Source organism: Hyla sarda, chromosome 5 (genome assembly GCF_029499605.1).
Source record: "Hyla sarda isolate aHylSar1 chromosome 5, aHylSar1.hap1, whole genome shotgun sequence".
Lineage (NCBI taxonomy): Eukaryota > Metazoa > Chordata > Amphibia > Anura > Hylidae > Hyla > Hyla sarda.
The window spans coordinates 176,608,915-176,631,270 of NC_079193.1; the positions used below are offsets into that span (position 1 = coordinate 176,608,915).

The following is a 22,356-nucleotide window of genomic DNA, read 5'->3' on the forward strand; positions in this document are numbered from 1 at the left end:
GAAGTAAGTAAAGGTTTTTATATGGTGTTAAGTGGAAGTTACATCCTCCCCCACCCCCCCTTCCAGCTGGATAAGGCCGGGTTCAAACGGCAGAATGTCCACGTGGAATTCTGAATCTACCGCACCGACATGCTGCTGCAGCAAATTCCCATTGGTTTCAGTGGGATTCTGCTGTTTTGTTCACATGGCAACATCTGCTGCGAAAATTCTGATTTTGGGGTCCACAAAAACATTGAACATGTTAAATGTTTTTGCGGATTCTGAAAGGAAATGCATTGCTTCTATGAGTTGGCCCATTTCCAAGCAATCCTAGCGCTGACATGTTCTGCCAACACTCCGGAGCACTGTCTGTGGATAGGGGATAAGGCAACGGAGTACCACTTTCATGCATAATTTTGATGGTGAACATCAGTGTGAAATGCAGAAGCCAACTATATTTAAATACTATTACATTTTTCCCACAGCTAGAAAAATTCAGATATTACAGTTTATGAGAGGATAACTGATATAAAAATGCACTAATCAGATGTGTTATACAAAAGTGGTTAAAATACCTTTAACCTCACCTATCAAACCTAATGTTGAAGAATGACACTAAACTGCATATTTGACCTTTAGGGTGCGTTCACACACCATTACTAGCAGCGGTTTCCCACTGCGGGAATCCCGTTGCGAGTTACACTGCCAATGATTTAAATCTCGAGACAGTCCACAATAGTGTCAGATTTGCGGACTGTCTGCGGACCCATTGAAATGATTGGTAGCGTAACTCGCAGTGGGTTTCCCGCTGGGAAACCCGCTGCTAGTTACTAGCATGTGAACGCACCCTTAAAGTGTTGGGATACAAATGAATACAAAGGAGAACATGGTCAATACAGCCCCTAGGCAGCATGGTGGTATGTGAGATAACCCCTATGAAAGTTTATTAGAAAAATCTGATACTACCTTATCAATATGAATGCGAAAACTCAACTTTCCTATAACACATTAAACCCATGACATAAAAATAATCAGACTTTTTTGAGGCTAATTGTTGATAATAAAGGGTCCTTTGCTAGCAGAGAAATAATCTTGCATTTTTTAACAACTCATTATTACCCATTTAAATTTTGACTAAAGATGAAAATACATACAGAAAAGAAAATATTTACTAAACTATTATTACAGTAATATTTTTTGCATAATTTTCTATTTCATGTAGACAATTCTATTTGATACAGTTTACATAATAGCAAGAACTATTTTATTTGTCAAGCAGTTTCTCTACAATTTTTCACATTTTGCTCAGGTCATTCAACAAACAAAAAAAAATATATAAAATGTTATAGTCATCACTATCAACTTATTTGTTAACTTAATAAATCATTTTAGGGTAAGATCACATGAGTGGGATTTACAGGGAATTTCCTGCTGTGAGTTTCAGCCATGACAGATTCTCCACAGAGGAAAATCCACAGCAGATTACATTGACTTCAATGGGGGCTGTGCTGGATTTTCTGCTGCAAAAAATTTGCAATGGAAAACCTGCAGCATGAAACTCGCTGAAGATCCTGCCCATGTGAATGTACCCTAAAGGGATTATCCAGTAATAGAAAAACAGAGCTAATATCTACCAAAAAAACAGCACCATACATGTCTGCAGGTTGTGTGATTACAACTTTGCTCCATTCATTTCAATTGAGCCAAGTTGCAATAAAAAAAAATTCTGATGCTGATTGAATGAAATTGAAGACCTTTGAACAATTTTATTTTTCATTTGCTTTCTAAATGCAAAATTAAGCAACTTTTAAAATAATCTTCATTAAGAATGTCCTAAGACTCGCTGTGGTAGATTTGAGCAACTCCTTCACATAGTTGGTTGTCCTGCAACTTTTGACAGCAATCTTACAAAACACTCTTAGGGTGCATTCACACGGGCGTATTTGTCTGCGGATCCACAGCTGCGGATCCGCTGACAAAGGCCCCTAAAGTGCTGCCCTCTTTGTGTCTGCTAATAGAGGCAATCCGCAGCTACCAGCAGACACACTGCGATGTGCGAGTTACCCTGCAGTGTACTCACACACATCGAGGCCGCTCTCAGTGTAGCTCAGGCAGCCGGGGGAGCGGCCGCGATGTGCGGGATGTGCGGATACACTGCGACTCGCACTTCACAGTGTGTCTGCTGATAGCGGCGGATTGCCGCTATTAGCAGGCACAAAGAGGGCAGCATTTTAGGGGCCTTTGTCAGCGGATCCGCAGCTGCGGATCCGCTGACAAATACGCCCGTGTGAATGCACCCTTAGTGTCTATTCACATGGCAGAATTTCGGCTGAAATGAAAGCCCATACACTTCTATGGGTTTCCGCACTTCCGTTGACTCCGGAATTTCTGATAGCGGAATAACTTCAACAAGAGTGTGGAATCCCATATAAGTGTATTCCGCCTGTGTGAATAGACCCATACTGGTTGTCTTAGTTCTCTCTGCTTTCCCCATCCCTTTTCCTTATTATTAAGGTATGTTCACACTTGCATATTTTACTGCACATTTTGCTGCTGATTTTCTGTAGCGGATCAAAATCAGGTAGGCAGTACCAGCAGGTTATTGCAGGTGATGCTGCCTACAGAACTCCCCTAACCAATATCATACGCAAGAATGTTTTCCATGCCAAAAGGGCTCATAGCCACTATTCTAACGCTAGATTCACACTGTGGAATTTCCGCCTGCAATTCCGCTTTGAAATTGCAGGCAGAAATTCCGCTTACTATAATGTATAGTGAATGGGTTTCTGTTCACAAATTCACACTTTGTGAAGCGGAATTTGTGAGCGGAAAATCTGCTTGAAAATTTCCGCCTGAAGAATGGCACTGCTTATTCTTCAGGCGGAAATACTGGTGGAACACATTGCAGTCTATTGGAGACTGCAGAGTATGCGCGGTCCTAACACCGACTAATTCAGTCGGCGCTGGCCACACTCGGAATCTCTGGGCAGAAATTTTCTGCCCCGAGATTCTGCAGTGTGAACCTAGCCTAACGGTTAGGCTAGGTTCAGACTACAAAATTTCTGTCTGCAATTCCGCTTTGAAATTGCAGGCAGAAATTCTGCTTACTAAAATGTATTATGCTAGTGAATGGATTTTCCGTTCAACAATTCCCACTTTGGAATATTTGAAGCGGAATTTGTGAACGGAAAATCTGCTTTAAAATATCCGCCTGAAGAATGGCGTTGCTCATTCTTCAGGAGGATATATTTGCGGAACACATTGCAGTCTATTGGGGACTGCAATGTCCGCGCGGTTCTAGCGCCGACTGATTCAGAATCTCAGACGGAAATTTTCCATCTGGAGATTCCGCATTCTGAACCTAGCCTTAGGCTGCTTTCACACTATGAATTTCTCCGTTTAGGAACTTCCGTCAGAAGTTCCGTCACTACAGCTGCGAAACCCGGCCGTGACTAAATTGCATTGCAGCCTATGGGGTTTTGTAACTGCCCGTTTGCACCCGTATATGCCCGTAATTCATTACGGGCATTATACAGTGACGGGACATCGTGGCGGAAAAATTACTGCATGCATGAGAATTAAAGAAAAATAAGTAGATAACTAATAGAGATAAATCAAATCCTTCCATATAAAAGTAGGAAAGATCTGCTGGGAGCTGTAAATCACTGTCTATGTCAGTGTTTTCCAAGCAGGGAGCCTCCAGCTGTTGCAAAACTACAACTCCCAGCATGCCCGGACAGCCAAAGGCTGTCCGGGCATGCTGGGAGTTGTAGTTTTGCAACAGCTGGGGGCACCCTGCTTGGGAAACACTGGTCTACGTAGAGGACAGGAGCTTCTTTTGGGGTCCTGTACAGAACATGCAATGTACTAAAAATAGTAACGGAGTCGCCCTCACCTGGTGTCCAAAGGAGCAGCTAACCCTGGCACAGGTAAAGTGTACAGAACATGTAATACCTCCTGTACTGTAGGGGGCGCTATCAGACACCAGTCAGTGCATACACTTCAGTAATACAGAGGTTTTACCAGTGAATGCCCATTCTGATTGGTCGGTTCTTCCAGCCATTGACACGTTTCACAGATCTGGACTGTCTGTAGCATTGTATGTTGAGTCTGGTTTCAACTTACGATGGTCCAGAAAAGACCATTGTATGTTGAAACTATTGTATGTTGAGGCCATTGTAAGTTGAGGGATCACTGTACATGTCATGCTCAGTGAGCGGCACAGTCTGGAAAACAGAATGGCACATTGTAGCAAACTAGCAGAGAGATGTGTGCAGCTGCCGCTCATATATTTAGCACCTAAGAATTAGGAAAGGAGGTTGGGAGAGGATACTAAGTGAGTCACAGTGAGTCATTGTCTGAGGTTCTCCTCCCTATAATTATAATAGTATTTAGACAGACATGGTGTTATACTATTAGTATCATATTGCATGTAGCTTAGACACTGGTTATGTAAAAGTAGTCCTTATTTCTCTACCACATACAGCCTTTTTTCTAGCCATGGCAATGGGTCATGATATTACCCCATAGATGTACTAGGGATCATAGTGGAGTACTGCTCCCCTTCTGATCAATGTTTCTGAATTCAAACAACTTCTTAAAGAGAGGCACCATACACTTGTCATTAAAGGGTACCTCTAATCAAAAAAACTTTTGATATATTATAGATTAATGTATGCAGAATAACTTTACAATTGCATGTTATTAAAAAATATGCTTCTTTTTATTTAATTTTCCACTTTGAAGAAATGACCACTAGGGGTCTCCCTACCAGTCCTGGGAGCAAGCATTTCAGACTCATGCTGGAGTCCTAAACACTATGAGCTGCCAGTCTGTTTTGTTCACAAAGGAGAACACTCAGAGCTGCCAGCCTGCTTTGTTCACAGCCTGTTTGGCTGTGAACAAAGCAGGCTGGCAGCTCTGAGTGTTTAGGACTCCAGCATGAGTCAGAAATGCTTGCTGACAGGACTGATCGGGAAAATACAATAGAAAGAAGCATATTTTTCATTAACAAGCTATTGGAAAGTTATTCAACATTCATTAATCTAAAATATATCAAACGTTTATTTGATGAGAGGTACCCTTTAACGTAGAAACATTATTTACATACATATACATATGCAGCCCTCCAGCTCTAAGAACTATACCTCACAGTGATGGGAATTTTGTCACTTTTTAGTGACCTGGATCATATGGCTCTGCCTCTTGCATATGACCCTCCATTTAGAACCATTCTGTGGGTTACTTTTGGAGAGAAGGGGGTCAGCACTGGTGACTCTCCTGAGGAGATGATAGAGGATAGTGGGGTCAGGAGGAGTGCAGAGCCAATGTTCTATGGCTGGGTGATGGGTCAGGAGGAGGACACATTTTGCTGTTTCGTGTGGAATTTATAGAGGCCGTCGCCAAGCAAGGGGTATGGTTAGAAATGTAATGGCTCTCACATGGCACATTACTAATATGTCTCACCCATAAAACCTCTGTCAGTACTCTGCATCCATGGATAGGTGCTTAACCCCTTCCGGCAAAACAAAGTTATGTACTTGTACTGCAAAGAGGCTGCAATGCTGCATCAATGCTGAATACCCTTTATTCTCAGGATCAGTGAGGGTCTCAGAGATCCGACCCCCCCAATCATATAGTAATGATATATCCTAGGGATATGCTATCAGTTTATAAGACGGGAATACACCGTTACAATTTCCTATTGACTGGAGCTGACCTCCTACTGGGTTCTATCTCTGCTTCTCAGTCCCAATGACATTCTCAATGTCAAAAAGTGGTCAGGGGAGGATCTGGAGGAATGAATTTAGAGTAGACTGAGCCTTATCCCATCTGCCTCTCCTATAGTTTGACCTTATTTATTTTAATTAAAGGTACTCTGTTGGTAGACATCTTATCCCCTATCCTTTGGATAGGGGATAAGATGTCTTATTGCAGAATCTGGCCACTGGGACCCCCACGATCTCCTTGCAGACACCCGGCGTTTTGAACATTATGTTGAACGCTGGGTTTGGGAGGCCGTGGTCGTGACGTCACGCCACACCCCCTCCATTCATGTCTATAGGAGGGGGCATGACCCAGCTTTCTGAACATAGGGGGTGATTTATCAAAACTTGCCCAGTTGCCCATAGCAACCAATCAGCTTGCTTCTTTCATTTTTAGGAAGGCCTCTGTAAAATAAAATAAGCAATCTGATTGGTTGCTATGGGTAACTGGACTTTTCCTCTGCACAGGTTTTGACAAATCTCCTTTATAGTGCTCAGAATGCCAGGTGTCTGCACAGAGATCGCGGGGGTTCACAGCAGCTGGACCCCCATGATCAGGCATCGTATCCCCTATCCTTTGGAGGAGTACCCCTTTAATGAATTATTGGTCAAACATTATTTAAATACACGATATGGACCAAAATATTGGGACATAACTCCTAAAAAAGCATTACAGTTTTCTTTTTGCGGCTTATGTAGTGCAGCATAGACTATTATTAAGATATTATTGCACAGGTTCTTGTGTATGCCTTCTGCTTACCCATTTTAGCTAATGTGACAGGCATACGATTTAAACCATTTCTTATTGCAAATCCATCACTGAAATTACTTGATAATGCCACCTACATTTCCCATAAATTCTCTGGCTTTGACTTCATCTCATCAAGCTGCCAGTGCTGGAGATAACCAAAAGGAACTCATTAGACTCATAAGTGAGTTGAGGTCAGTTCACATTATGTGCAGTTTTGATGCGTATTTATATATAAGTGCATTTTTTAGATAAATATTGCCATGAGGCAAAAGTGATTTGACCTATAATCCCAATTGAGGTGTTTCACAAAGATTTGAAGTCTTTCCTTTTCACAGCATGTTGGCAGCCTCTGCTGTGGTTTTCCAAAATCACGGTGAAAATGACATATTTTGTAGGGTAATTTGCACAATTGCGGTATAATAGCAATTTGTGCAAAAATTTTGGGAAAATCACAGCAAACAGACAAAAATTAAGTAAGAAAAGCTATGTGTGAACACAGCTTCAGAAGAGGTGTATAATTACTATTTATTCTGATCCCATAGAGAAAGCAGCAGCATACAGATCTGGGTGGGCAGGGATCTGTGAGCTGCTAGGAGGGGATCTAGTAGGTGAGGATGTCATCCTGTAGTTCACAGAAAGTCAGCCAACTAAAGACTGAGACATCAAGCCATGTTACTTTCTGTGGGTCAGACTTGTATTCTCATAACCAAATTTGACTAATAAAACGCATAGATGCAGCTGCGCTGCTGAAAGACAACAGATGGCGCTGTACAACTGGTGATGGTCTCTGATCACGGGGGTTCCAACTGTTGAGACCCCCTGTGATCTCTGGAATAGGACCCCGACTATAAGTGACAGCGCGTGCTGAAGATGGCAAATGCTCCATTCATTTGTATCGGAGTGCTAGAGATACACGAGTGCTTGACTATTCACAGGGCAGGGGATGAGACCCCACCGCAATGAGATACTTATGCTATATCCTGTGGGTAGGGGATAGGATATTTTTCACCACTTTAATGCCTATGGATTTAGAATATGATTTCCTAGAAGCTTCTTTAGGTGTAACATGTAGGAGTCCCAGCAATTTGGGTATAGTGACAAGGGGGGAATTTATTAAAGGATTTGGAAGGTTTCTTGTGGGTGTTTGTCATATACGTTTTGTGTCAGAGTGTTTTTTAGCACACAAGTTGTGCAACATTTTATTTGAGAGATTGCCTATCATAGAGGATTTTCTAGTGGTTAAAGAGTACCTGTCATCAAACCATATTTTCTAAACTAACTCAGGTTATATTTCCTAACTACTGCTAACACCCTTAACCCCTTAAGGATCGTGGGTTTTTCCGTTTTTGCATTTTCGTTTTTTCCTCCTTGCCTTTAAAAAATCATAACTCTTTCAATTTTGCACCTAAAAATCCATATGATGACTAATTTTTTGCGCCACCAATTCTACTTTGTAATATAGTAAGTCATTTTGCCCAAAAATCTACGGCGAAACGGAAAAAAAAAATCATTGTGAGACAAAATTGAAAAAAAAAACGCTGTTTTGTAAATTTTGGGGGCTTCCGTTTCTACGTAGTATATTTTTTCGGTAAAAATGACACCTTATCTTTATTCTGTAGGTCCATACGATTAAAATGATATCCTACTTATATAGATTTGATTTTGTTGTACTTCTGGAAAAAATCATAATTACATGCAGGCAAATTAATACGTTTAAAATTGTCATTTTCTGACCCCCATAACTTTTTTATTTTTCCGCGTATGGGGCGGTATGAGGGTTCATTTTTTGCGCCGTGATCTGAAGTTTTTAGCGGTACCATTTTTGCATTGATAGGACTTATTGATAGGACTTATTTTTATTCATTTTTTCATGATATAAAAAGTGACCAAAAATGCACTATTTTGGACTTTGGAATTTTTTTGCGCGTACGCCATTGACCGTGTGGTTTAATTAACGATATATTTTTATAATTCGGACGGCGATACCATATATGTTTATTTTTATTTACACTGTGTTTTTTTTTTTATGGGAAAAGGGGGGTGATTCAAACTTTTAATAGGGAAGGGGTTAAATGATCTTTATTCACTTTTTTTTCACATTTTTTTTTGCAGTGTTATGGCTCCCATGGGGACCTATAACACTGCACACACTGATCTATTACATTGATCACTGGTTTCTCATAGGAAACCAGTGATCGATGATTCGGGCGCTTGACTGCTCATGCCTGGATCTCAGGCACTGAGCAGTCATTCGGCGATCGGACAGCGAGGAGGCAGGTAGGGACCCTCCGGCTGTCCTGTAAGCTGTTCACGATGCCGAGATTTCGCAGCGGCTATCCCGAATAGTTCCCTGAGCTAACCGGCATGCTTCCACTTTCACTTTAGATGCGGCGTTCAACTTTGAACGCCGCGTCTAAAGGGTTAATAGCGCGCGGCACCGCGATCAGTGCCGTGCGCTATTAGCCACGGGTCCCAGCCGTTGTTAGAGGCCAGGCCCGACCCGCTATGATGGTACGTCATGGGTCCTTAAGGGGTTAAAAAAAAATTCCGAGCTTTAAAAATCTCTGTATCATACCTTTCCCCTTGCTCGCATTGTGTGAGCTCCTGGCAGGAGAAAGTGGGCGTTTTCCAGCAGGCGCGACATCACTGAAGCCTGCGAGACCTGTGCCACGCCAGGCCCCGCACGCGCTTCCTGAATTTGTTCTCCTGCCATGCCGGGAGGAGACCAAACTTACTGTTTGACTTGGGCAGCGAACAGAGCAGAGCCACCTAGTGGCCGTTTTTTCAGTCACATTGAAAACATATAAAGGTAGAGAATTTTAACAGCAAATAAATAGCAAATTGTCTTATAATTACATAAGGAACAATATTTTAAAAGTTTAGCTTGATGACAGGTACTCTTTAACCCCTTAAGGACCCAGGGTTTTTCCGTTTTTGCATTTTTGTTTTTTCTTCCTTACCTTTAAAAAATCATAACTCTTTCAATCGTTCACCTAAAAATCCATATGATGGCTTATTTTTTGCACCACCAATTCTACTTTGTAATGACGTCAGTCATTTTACCCAAAAATCTACGGCGAAACGGAAAAAAAAATCTATGTGAGACAAAAAAAACGCCATTTTGTAACTTTTGGGGGCTTCCGTTTCTGCACAGTACATTTTTCTGTAAAAATGACACCTTATCTTTATTCTGTAGGTCCATACGATTAAAATGATACCCTACTTATATAGGTTTGTTTTTGTCGGACTTCTGGAAAAAATCATAACTACATGCAGGAAAATGTATACGTTTAAAATTGTCATCTTCTGAAACCTATAACTTTTTTATTTTTCCGCGTATAGGGCTCATTTTTTGCGCCGTGATCTGAAATTTTTAGCGGTACCATTCTTGCATTGATAGGACTTATTGATCGTATTAATGATATATAAAGTGACCAAAAATGCACTATTTTGGACTTTGGAATTTTTTTTTGCGTACGCCATTGACCGTGCGGTTTAATTAATGATATATTTTTATAATTCGGACATTTCTGCACGCGGCGATACCACATATGTTTATTTTTATTTACACTTTTTTTTATGGGAAAAGGGGGGGATTCAAACTTTTAATAGGGGAGGGGTTAAATGATCTTTATTCACTTTTTTTTTGCAGTGTTATAGCTCTAATAGGGACCTATATCACTGCACACATCTTTCAAATTGATCACTGGTTTCTCATAAGAAACCAGTGATCGATGATTCTGCCGCTTGACTGCTCATGCCTGGATCTCAGGCACTGAGCAGTCATTCGGTGATCGGAAAGCGAGGAGGCAGGTAGGGACCCTCCAGCTGTCCTGTAAGCTGTTCAGAATGCCGCGATTTCACCGCGGCTATCCCGAACAGCTCCCTGAGCTAACCGGCATGGTTTCACTTTCATTTTAGACGCGGCGTTCAACTTTAAACGTCGTGTCTAAAGGGTTAATAGCGCGCGCCACGCTATTAGCCACGGGTCCCGGCCTTGTTAGAGGCCGGGCCCGACCCGCTATGTTATAGATCAGGAGCAGCCTCAGGGCGTACAGGTATGCCCTGGGTCCTTAACAGGTTAAGGATTTATGATGTGCGACATCTGCCAAATGTGGCAAATACTGAGTGCATCCCTGTTTTAAAAGATGAACCCCACGCAAACACCTACAAAATCTATCCTACAGACAAAATGCAGGTTAAGGTGATTCTGAAAACGCACCAAAGTTATAAATGATTGTGCGCCTTTTCATAACTATGGCACATCACCACAATAGCAAAAAAAGATGAGAAAAGCCTGCTAATACACACAACTATTCACAAATTCCCCCTAAGGAGCATATCAACAGCCGGACACTGAACACTGTTCCCACAGGAAACAACAGGGGCAGCGATGTCCCCGATATCCCTGTGGATGTGAGGTCATCAGTATCCCTGTGGGGGTTATGTCATCAGTATCTCAATGAATATATGTTCTGTGCCCACCTTAAAGGGGTTATCCACCATAAGGTGATTTTAGTATGTACCTGCCAGACAGTAATGAACATACTTAGGAAGGATCTGCGCTTGTCTTGGGGCTAAATGGCTATGTTGTGAGATTACCATAACACTGTGGATAGCTTTTTGTGAACTTGTATTTCCTGTTTGAGTTTTTCTTTTTTGACTACAAATCCCATAATTCCATTTTCCTCCCTCCTAAACATCAGCCACCCCACCCATTGAAACATAAATGAGCTGCATCCATTTAAAAGACCTGTAGTTTTCAATCAGGGTGCCTACAGCTGTTGCATTAGTTGCAGATTGATCTCTCTCCCACCAAGCGATCGCTCTACCCATTGAAGCAGACAGGCTCCCTGTCATCAGCTGACTGGTGAGGTCAGTTTTTGGCCGCATTGTAACCTGGGAAAAATCCGAGACAACAGTCATTTTGTATGCTGTTAAAAATAAATATTGGGGTGAAAATCACAGAAAAATTTTGAGGAAAACGTCACACACAGGTACAGATTCTATATTATGAACTACACTAACTTTACAGCCCCTGTAGCATAGTCAAATAAAAAAAAAATTTAAAAAATGGAATACCCCTTTAATCACTGCCCAGGTGTGGAACTTCACCACTTCCACTAGTAATAGTTTAAATAAAGATACTTGGGCTACAGTTCATTGTAACCGCATATTCAGACACTCACGATTAGATGAATTCTTTCTTCCATCTTTTATTCATAGATTTCTGTAAAATTCAAAGCTTAAAGCATTTTCCATAAAGCAGTAGCATCCACGCTAGCAGAGGTCTTACAACACTAGTCCGGAGCCATCAGGGTCTGACGTGAGGTTTCGGGGGATCGACCCCTTATTCTCATGTACTAGAGCCTGGTCTTCCAGGATATTAGAAGAGATACCACATGTGTAGGCCATAAACCATATTTCTATTTTGATATTCGTTTTAATTTTTATGTTCGTACGCGGTATCTCAACTAATACACTGGATTACAAATATACATTTACAAGAGAGCTTTCCAACTACAGACTTCATTCAAGCCTGATGGAGCGATCGTTTCAAGGTAGGGGATCCAATATGCCTCTCACTGCAAGAGACGCTTGTGGTTCACACTGTGAACTTGTTCTTATATCTGCCAACGCAATTCATTAACTCTGTGTTGTCTTTCCAGGAAGTGTCTTGCTACCGTAGTTTCACTGTATTTAGTAGATTCCCCTATAGATTTAGTACTTAGGGCTTTTCTGATATCATTTTTATGTTCTGTTAACCTCACTTTTATTTTTCTGCTGGTTTGACCAACATAGCAGTCGCCACAGGGGCATTTTACCATATATATAACGTTCTCAGAATTACATGTAAAAAAAACTCTGCTAGAGATCTTAAAACCTTTTTTAGGTTGGTAAATGTCTTCCCCTTTAATCACATTATTACAGTGTGAACACGACAAGCAGGGATATGTTCCCTTGCGTTTTGAACCCAAAAAGGTTTGGTAGTCTTTTTTTCTCTCACTTATGTCACCACGTATTAGAATATTTCCAATTGTTTTCCCTCTATTATATACAAACATAGGAGGTTCTTTAAAAAGGCTTCTAAACTTAGGGCCAGATTTTCTTAGTGTCCAATATTTATTCACATTTTTTTTAATTAGATTGGTATGTCTATCATATGCACTAACGTACATTACTCTATCCATCTTTTTCTGAGTTTTCTTCTCTCTTTTCAGTAAGTCTACTCTGTCCATAAGGGCCACTTCACCTTCTATTCTCTCCAGATCTTTTTTGTCATAACCTCTGTTTAAGAATGTTTTTTGTTATTACCTCTTTATTCTTTTCATATTCTTCTCTTTTATTAATAATTCGTTTTGCTCTAATGAACTGGCTTTTTGGCAACCCATGAAAAATATTAGGATTATGGAAACTTTTTTTATGTAACATATTGTTTTTATCTGTACTTTTAACATATAAGGTGGTGTCAAACTGATTTCCATTTTTAATAACTTCTACATAGGGAAATTGTATTTTATTTTAGCCGTTGCGCCCCCTCCCATAGACTTGCATTGAGGGGATGGGGTGTGACGTCACGAGCTGCCGGCCCCAGCATTCGGAACAATTTGTTTCCAACACTGAGCAGCGGAGTACCTCTTTAATCAAGCACTAGAAGATGAAGTTATTTAAAAAAAATATGGCAAATAGTCTAAATATCAAATATCCCAGAGTCCCAATTTTGTACCTACTCCCTAAAATCCACAAAGATCGCGACCAGCCCCTAGGATGCCCTATTGTGTCTGGTACAGGCGCCCTGTTGGAGCCGCTCGCGATCCTTGTGGATAGTTTCCTCCAACCTGAGGTTAAGAGATTAGAACGATGTCTACAGGACACCACAAATTTTCTACAATTACTAACAGAAATCGATGCTACCAACATTATATTCCTCTGTACTCTGGATGTCCAGAGTTTATATACAAACATCCCACAAAAAGAAGGTGCACAATGCATCAACGAAGTCCTATGTAAAAATAAATTGCTAAGCAATCGCATAATTGCTTTCCTTATGGGTTTATTGGACTTTGTTCTGAATAAAAACTATTTTCGTATTGACAAGCAATTTTTTCTACAAGTAGGCGGGACTTCGATGGGCTCCCCCGTCGCCCCAAGTCTAGCAAACATTTTTATGAATATGTTTGAGAATATGGTTATTTGTTCCTCCTCCAGCATGGACACCCCACTAACGTAGATGCCTTATGTGGATGATGTGTTCATGCTGTTGGAGGGATCAGAAGAATCCCTACTGGAGTTTGCACAGAGGTTAAATAAAGCACATCCCACGATTACATTTTAAACTTACATATGATCCATATAAAATACAATTTCTCGATGTAGAAGTTATTAAAAATGGAAATCAGTTTGACACCACCTTATATGTTAAAAGTACAGATAAAAACAATATGTTACATACAAAAAAGTTTCATAATCCTATTATTTTTGCGGGTTGCCAAAAAGCCAGTACATTAGAGCAAAACGAATTATTAATAAAAGAGAAGAATATGAAAAGAATAAAGAGGTAATAACAAAAAACATTCTTAAACAGAGGTTATGACAAAAAAGATCTGGAGAGAATAGAAGGTGAAGTGGCCCTTATGGACAGAGTAGATTTACTGAAAAGAGAGAAGAAAACTCAGAAAAAGATGGATAGAGTAATGTACGTTAGTACATATGATAGACATACCAATCTAATTAAAAAAACTGAATAAATATTGGGGAACAAATAATAAAATCTAACCCTGACCTACACGTTGATGACCTACACGTGTGGTATCTCTTCTAATATCCTGGAAGACCAGGCTCTAGTACGCATTAGTAAGGGGGCGTTCCGCCAAAACATTGTGTCAGACCCTGATGGCTCCTGACTAGTGTGTTAAAGGGGTACTCCAGTAGAAAACTTTTTTTTTTTTTTTAAATGAACTGGTGCCAGAAAGTTAAACAGATTTGTAAATGACTTCTATTAAAAAACCTTAATCTTTCAGTACTTTTTAGCAGCTGTATGCTACAGAGGAAAATCTTTATTTTTTGAATTTTTTGTGTTGTCCACAGTGCTCTCTGCTGACACCTGGTGCCTGTATCAGAAACTGTCCAGAGCAGGAGAAAATACCCATAGCAAACCTATGCTGCTCTGGACAGTTCCTGACACGGACAGAGGTGTCAGCAGAGAGCACTGTGGACAACACAAAAAGAAATTCAAAAAGTAAAGAATTTCCTCTGTACCAGCTGCTAAAAAGTACTAAAAGGATTAAGATTTTTTTAATAGAAGTAATTTACAAATCTGTTTAACTTTCTGACACCAGTTCATTTAAAAAAAAAAAAGTTTTCCACCGGAGTACCCCTTTAAGACCTCTGCTAGCGTGGATACTACTGCTTTATGGAACATGCTTTAAGCTTTGAATATTACAGAAATCTATAAATAAAAAATGGAAGAATAAATTCATCTAATTGCGAATTCATCTGAATATGATGTTACAATGAACTGTAGCCCAAGTATCTTTATTTAAGATGTCATCAGTATCCCTGCGGATGTGAGGTCATCAGTATCCCTGTGGATGTGAGGTCATCAGTATCCCTGTGGATGTGAGGTCACCAGTATCCCTGTGGATGTGAGGTCATCAGTATCCCTGTGGATTTGAGGTCACCATTATCCCTGTGGATGTAAGGTCACCATTATCCCTGTGGATGTGAGGTCACCAGTATCCCTGTGGATGTGAGGTCACCAGTATCCCTGTGGATGTGAGGTCACCAGTATCCCTGTGGATGTGAGGTCATCATTATCCCTGTGGATGTGAGGTCACTAGTATCCCTGTGGATGTGAGGTCACCAGTATCCCTGTGGATGTGATGTCATCAGTATCCCAGTGGATGTGAGGTCACCAGTATCCCTGTGGATGTGAGGTCATCATTATCCCTGTGGATGTGAGGTCACTAGTATCCCTGTGGATGTGAGGTCACCAGTATCCCTGTGGATGTGAGGTCACCAGTATCCATGTGGATGTGAGGTCACCAGTATCCCTGTGGATGTGAGGTCACCAGTATCCCTGTGGATGTGAGGTCATCAGTATCCCTGTGGATTTGAGGTCACCATTATCCCTGTGGATGTAAGGTCACCATTATCCCTGTGGATGTGAGGTCACCAGTATCCCTGTGGATGTGAGGTCACCAGTATCCCTGTGGATGTGAGGTCACCAGTATCCCTGTGGATGTGAGGTCATCATTATCCCTGTGGATGTGAGGTCACTAGTATCCCTGTGGATGTGAGGTCACCAGTATCCCTGTGGATGTGATGTCATCAGTATCCCAGTGGATGTGAGGTCACCAGTATCCCTGTGGATGTGAGGTCATCATTATCCCTGTGGATGTGAGGTCACTAGTATCCCTGTGGATGTGAGGTCACCAGTATCCCTGTGGATGTGAGGTCACCAGTATCCATGTGGATGTGAGGTCACCAGTATCCCTGTGGATGTGAGGTCACCAGTATCCCTGTGGATGTGAGGTCATCAGTATCCCTATGGTTGTGAGGTCACCAGTATCCCTGTGGATGTGAGGTCACCAGTATCCCTGTGGATGTGAGGTCACCAGTATCCCTGTGGATGTGAGGTCACCAGTATCCCTGTGGATGTGAGGTCACCAGTATCCCTGTCGGGTGATGTCATCAGTATCCCTGTGGATGTGAGGTCACCAGTATCCCTGTGGATGTGAGGTCACCAGTATCCCTGTGGATGTGAGGTCATCAGTATCCCTGTGGATGTGAGGTCACCAGTATCCCTGTGGATGTGAGGTAATCAGTATCCTTATGGTTGTGAGGTCACCAGCATCCCTGTGGATGTGAGGTCACCAGTATCCCTGTGGATGTGAGGTCACCAGTATCCCTGTGGATGTGAGGTCACCAGTATCCCTGTGGATGTGAGGTCACCATTATCTCTGTCGGGTGATGTCATCAGTATCCCTGTGGATGTGAGGTCACCAGTATCCCTGTGGATGTGAGGTCACCAGTATCCCTGTGGATGTGAGGTCACAAGTATCCCTGTGGATGTGAGGTCATCAGTATCCCTGTGGATGTGAGGTCACCAGTATCCCTGTGGATTTGAGGTCACCAGTATCCCTGTGGATGTGAGGTCACCAGTATCCCTGTGGATGTGAGGTCACCAGTATCCCTGTGGATGTGAGGTCACCAGTATCCCTGTGGATGTGAGGTCACCAGTATCCCTGTGGATGTGAGGTCACCATTATCCCTGTCGGGTGATGTCATCAGTATCCCTGTAGATGTGAGGTCACCAGTATCCCTGTGGATGTGAGGTCACCAGTATCCCTGTGGATGTGAGGTCACAAGTATCCCTGTGGATGTGAGGTCATCAGTATCCCTGTGGATGTGAGGTCACAAGTATCCCTGTGGATGTGAGGTCATCAGTATCCCTGTGGATGTGAGGTCATCAGTATCCCTGTGGATGTGAGGTCACCAGTATCCCTGTGGATGTGAGGTCATCAGTATCCCTGTGGATGTGAGGTCACCAGTATCCCTGTGGATGTGAGGTCATCAGTATCCCTGTGGATGTGAGGTCACCAGTATCCCTGTGGATGTGAGGTCACAAGTATCCCTGTGGATGTGAGGTCACCAGTATCCCTGTGGATGTGAGGTCACCAGTATCCCTGTGGATGTGAGGTCACCAGTATCCCTGTGGATGTGAGGTCACCAGTATCCCTGTGGATGTGAGGTCACCAGTATCCCTGTGGATGTGAGGTCACCAGTATCCCTGTGGATGTGAGGTCACCATTATCCCTGTCGGGTGATGTCATCAGTATCCCTGTAGATGTGAGGTCACCAGTATCCCTGTGGATGTGAGGTCACCAGTATCCCTGTGGATGTGAGGTCACAAGTATCCCTGTGGATGTGAGGTCATCAGTATCCCTGTGGATGTGAGGTCACAAGTATCCCTGTGGATGTGAGGTCATCAGTATCCCTGTGGATGTGAGGTCATCAGTATCCCTGTGGATGTGAGGTCACCAGTATCCCTGTGGATGTGAGGTCATCAGTATCCCTGTGGATGTGAGGTCACCAGTATCCCTGTGGATGTGAGGTCATCAGTATCCCTGTGGATGTGAGGTCACCAGTATCCCTGTGGATGTGAGGTCACAAGTATCCCTGTGGATGTGAGGTCACCAGTATCCCTGTGGATGTGAGGTCACCAGTATCCCTGTGGATGTGAGGTCACCATTATCTCTGTCGGGTGATGTCATCAGTATCCCTGTGGATGTGAGGTCACCAGTATCCCTGTGGATGTGAGGTCACCAGTATCCCTGTGGATGTGAGGTCACAAGTATCCCTGTGGATGTGAGGTCATCAGTATCCCTGTGGATTTGAGGTCACCAGTATCCCTGTGGATGTGAGGTCACCAGTATCCCTGTGGATGTGAGGTCACCAGTATCCCTGTGGATGTGAGGTCACCATTATCCCTGTCGGGTGATGTCATCAGTATCCCTCTAGATGTGAGGTCACCAGTATCCCTGTGGATGTGAGGTCACCAGTATCCCTGTGGATGTGAGGTCACAAGTATCCCTGTGGATGTGAGGTCATCAGTATCCCTGTGGATGTGAGGTCACAAGTATCCCTGTGGATGTGAGGTCATCAGTATCCCTGTGGATGTGAGGTCATCAGTATCCCTGTGGATGTGAGGTCACCAGTATCCCTGTGGATGTGAGGTCATCAGTATCCCTGTGGATGTGAGGTCAACAGTATCCCTGTGGATGTGAGGTTATCAGTATCCCTGTGGATGTGAGGTCACCAGTATCCCTGTGGATGTGAGGTCACAAGTATCCCTGTGGATGTGAGGTCACCAGTATCCCTGTGGATGTGAGGTCACCAGTATCCCTGTGGATGTGAGGTCACCATTATCTCTGTCGGGTGATGTCATCAGTATCCCTGTGGATGTGAGGTCACCAGTATCCCTGTGGATGTGAGGTCACCAGTATCCCTGTGGATGTGAGGTCACAAGTATCCCTGTGGATGTGAGGTCATCAGTATCCCTGTGGATTTGAGGTCACCAGTATCCCTGTGGATGTGAGGTCACCAGTATCCCTGTGGATGTGAGGTCACCAGTATCCCTGTGGATGTGAGGTCACCATTATCCCTGTCGGGTGATGTCATCAGTATCCCTCTAGATGTGAGGTCACCAGTATCCCTGTGGATGTGAGGTCACCAGTATCCCTGTGGATGTGAGGTCACAAGTATCCCTGTGGATGTGAGGTCATCAGTATCCCTGTGGATGTGAGGTCACAAGTATCCCTGTGGATGTGAGGTCATCAGTATCCCTGTGGATGTGAGGTCATCAGTATCCCTGTGGATGTGAGGTCACCAGTATCCCTGTGGATGTGAGGTCACCAGTATCCCTGTGGATGTGAGGTCACAAGTATCCCTGTGGATGTGAGGTCATCAGTATCCCTGTGGATGTGAGGTCACCAGTATCCCTGTGGATGTGAGGTCATCAGTATCCCTGTGGATGTGAGGTCACCAGTATCCCTGTGGATGTGAGGTCACAAGTATCCCTGTGGTTGTGAGGTCACCAGTATCCCTGTGGATGTGAGGTCACCAGTATCCCTGTGGATGTGAGGTCATCAGTATCACTGTGGATGTGAGGCCATCAGTATCCCTGTGGGGTGATGTCATCAGTATCCCTGTGGATGTGAGGTCACCAGTATCCCTTTGGATGTGAGTTCATCAGTATCACTGTGGATGTGAGGTCATCAGTATCACTGTGGGGTGATGTCATCAGTATCATTGTGGGGTGAGGTCATCAGTATCACTGTGGGGTGATGTCATCAGTATCCCTGTGGGGTGATGTTATCAGTATCACTGTGGAGTGATGTCATCAGTATCACTGTAGGGTGATGTCATCAGTATCACTGTGGGGTGATGTTATCAGAATCACTGTGGGGTGATGTCATCAGTATCACTGTGGGGTGATATCATTATCACTGTGGGGTGAGGTCATCATTATCACTGTGGGGTGGAGTCATCAGTATCACTGTGGGGTGAGGTCATCAGTATCACTGTGGGGTGAGGTCATCAGTATAACTGTGGGGTGATGTCATCATTATCACTGTGGGGTGATGTCATCATTATCACTGTGGGGTGATGTCATCATTATCACTGTGGGGTGATGTCATCATTATCACTGTGGGGTTATGTCATCATTATCACTGTGGGGTGATGTCATCATTATCACTGTGGGGTGATGTCATCATTATCACTGTGGGGTGATGTCATCATTATCACTGTGGGGTGATGTCATCATTATCACTGTGGGGTGATGTCATCATTATCACTGTGGGGTGATGTCATCATTATCACTGTGGGGTGATGTCATCATTATCCCTGTGGGGTGATGTCATCATTATCCCTGTGGGGGTGAGGTCATCAGTATCACTGTGGATCGTAGTCAGTGGGGCCTCCCTGGTCCCATATATGAGATATACAACTGAAAATAAGACATTTTCTTTCTAAAAGAGAATATGAAACATTATATTTTTTTCAGCTTCAAATGCTGAAAGAAATAGAAAGCAAATGGACATGATGTAGATTCCGGCGCGGAAATAGTGAATCCCCGTTATTCCCAGGCTTCCACAGCTGACGCCCCTTACTCCATCCCCCTCCAGTACATCCTCTGGAACGTGTGGACCCGCTACCCGCCTCATATTTCCACGTACGAAGCTCCACCATGAGCTCACCGCAGCGCTCGGCACACGTGACGTCACCACGCCTAGCCTTCTCAGCTGGGAGTCAGGCAGGACATTAGTGACGTCAGAGCCAGACACGCCCCCTTGGAGGAGGGCACGTGAGCGTGTTAGCCTGTGACGCGTTGCTAGGACAGGCGGAGGTAGTGTGTCCTGTGGGGCGCACCGTAGTGGGGGGGACGGGAAGGATCCAGGCTGTGCTGGACAAACGGCTTGGTTATTCGAGGGAAAGCGATTGTGTGTGTTTTCCCGGCGTATTGCGTATGGACTATCGGGAGCCCCGGAAAGTGTGTCCGGAGTGAGCGGAGAGGGCGCGGAGTATGGCGGAGCCGCGGGAGCAGTGACAGGTGAGCGGTGTGTGGAGAAGTGCTGTCACTTGTGCGCTGCGTCTGTGTGTTCACCAGCACTTGTGCGCTGCGTCTGTGTGTTCACCAGCACTTGTGCGCTGCGTCTGTGTGTTCACCATCACTTGTGCGCTGCGTCTGTGTGTTCACCATCACTTGTGCGCTGCGTCTGTGTGTTCACCATCACTTGTGCGCTGCGTCTGTGTGTTCACCAGCACTTGTGCGCTGCGTCTGTGTGTTCACCAGCACTTGTGCGCTGCGTCTGTGTGTTCACCATCACTTGTGCGCTGCGTCTGTGTGTTCACCAGCACTTGTGCGCTGCGTCTGTGTGTTCACCAGCACTTGTGCGCTGCGTCTGTGTGTTCACCAGCACTTGTGCGCTGCGTCTGTGTGTTCACCAGCACTTGTGCGCTGCGTCTGTGTGTTCACCAGCACTTGTGCGCTGCGTCTGTGTGTTCACCAGCACTTGTGTGAGGAGCCGGGCAGCGGCGCCTGCTCCCTCAGCCCCGGGCACAGTCAGCTCATTGTCACTGGGTTTAAGTCCTATGTTCCCAGTTGTGCGGACACACGGTGCTTCTCACCCTGTCTGTCCGAGCTGTGGCCGCTGGATCTGCACCAGCAGGATGTCTTACATATTTAATAAAGTTTATTGTAAGTTACATTAGGCGCCTGGTTATATAGTGAGCAGGCTGTGTCCTGACCGCCCTGTGTGGCTTCTTCCTCTTTTCTGCCCTGAGCACTGGCCTGGGTTGTGTCATAGACCGGACATGCCGTGTATACCATCTGATCACTATGGTTGTGTCATAGACCAGACATGCTGTGTATACCATCTGATCACTATGGTTGTGTCATAGACCAGACATGCTGTGTATACCATCTGATCACTATGGTTGTGTCATAGACCGGACATGCTGTGTATACCATCTGATCACTATGGTTGTGTCATAGACCGGACATGCTGTGTATACCATCTGATCACTATGGTTGTGTCATAGACCGGACATGCCGTGTATACCATCTGATCACTATGGTTGTGTCATAGACCGGACATGCTGTGTATACCATCTGATCACTATGGTTGTGTCATAGACCGGACATGCTGTGTATACCATCTGATCACTATGGTTGTGTCATAGACCGGACATGCTGTGTATACCATCTGATCACTATGGTTGTGTCATAGACCGGACATGCTGTGTATACCATCTGATCACTATGGTTGTGTCATAGACCGGACATGCCGTGTATACCATCTGATCACTATGGTTGTGTCATAGACCGGACATGCTGTGTATACCATCTGATCACTATGGTTGTGTCATGGACCGGACATGCTGTGTATACCATCTGATCACTATGGTTGTGTCATGGACCGGACATGCCGTGTATACCATCTGATCACTATGGTTGTGTCATGGACCGGACATGCTGTGTATACCATCTCATCACTATGGTTGTGTCATGGACCGGACATGCTGTGTATACCATCTGATCACTATGGTTGTGTCATAGACCGGACATGCTGTGTATTCCATCTGATCACTATGGTTGTGTCATAGACCGGACATGCTGTGTATACCATCTGATCACTATGGTTGTGTCATAGACCGGACATGCTGTGTATACCATCTGATCACTATGGTTGTGTCATAGACCGGACATGCTGTGTATACCATCTGATCACTATGGTTGTGTCATGGACCGGACATGCCGTGTATACCATCTGATCACTATGGTTGTGTCATGGA

General features: G+C 43.9%; 1 protein-coding gene across 2 annotated transcripts in view; it reads left to right on the plus strand.

Annotated features, from left to right (window-relative positions):
- GALNT1 (polypeptide N-acetylgalactosaminyltransferase 1) overlaps positions 1–22,356 on the plus strand; it is a 727,984-nt gene that overhangs the window by 584,043 nt on the left and 121,585 nt on the right. The window contains exon 1 of one of the 2 annotated variants that reach the window (XM_056520808.1): positions 20,362–20,611. The exons of the other annotated variant lie outside the window; for it this stretch is intronic. The gene's annotated coding sequence lies outside the window, so the exon portion shown is untranslated. Of the gene's footprint in view, positions 1–20,361; positions 20,612–22,356 lie in introns of those variants that run through there. 2 annotated transcript variants of the gene reach the window in all.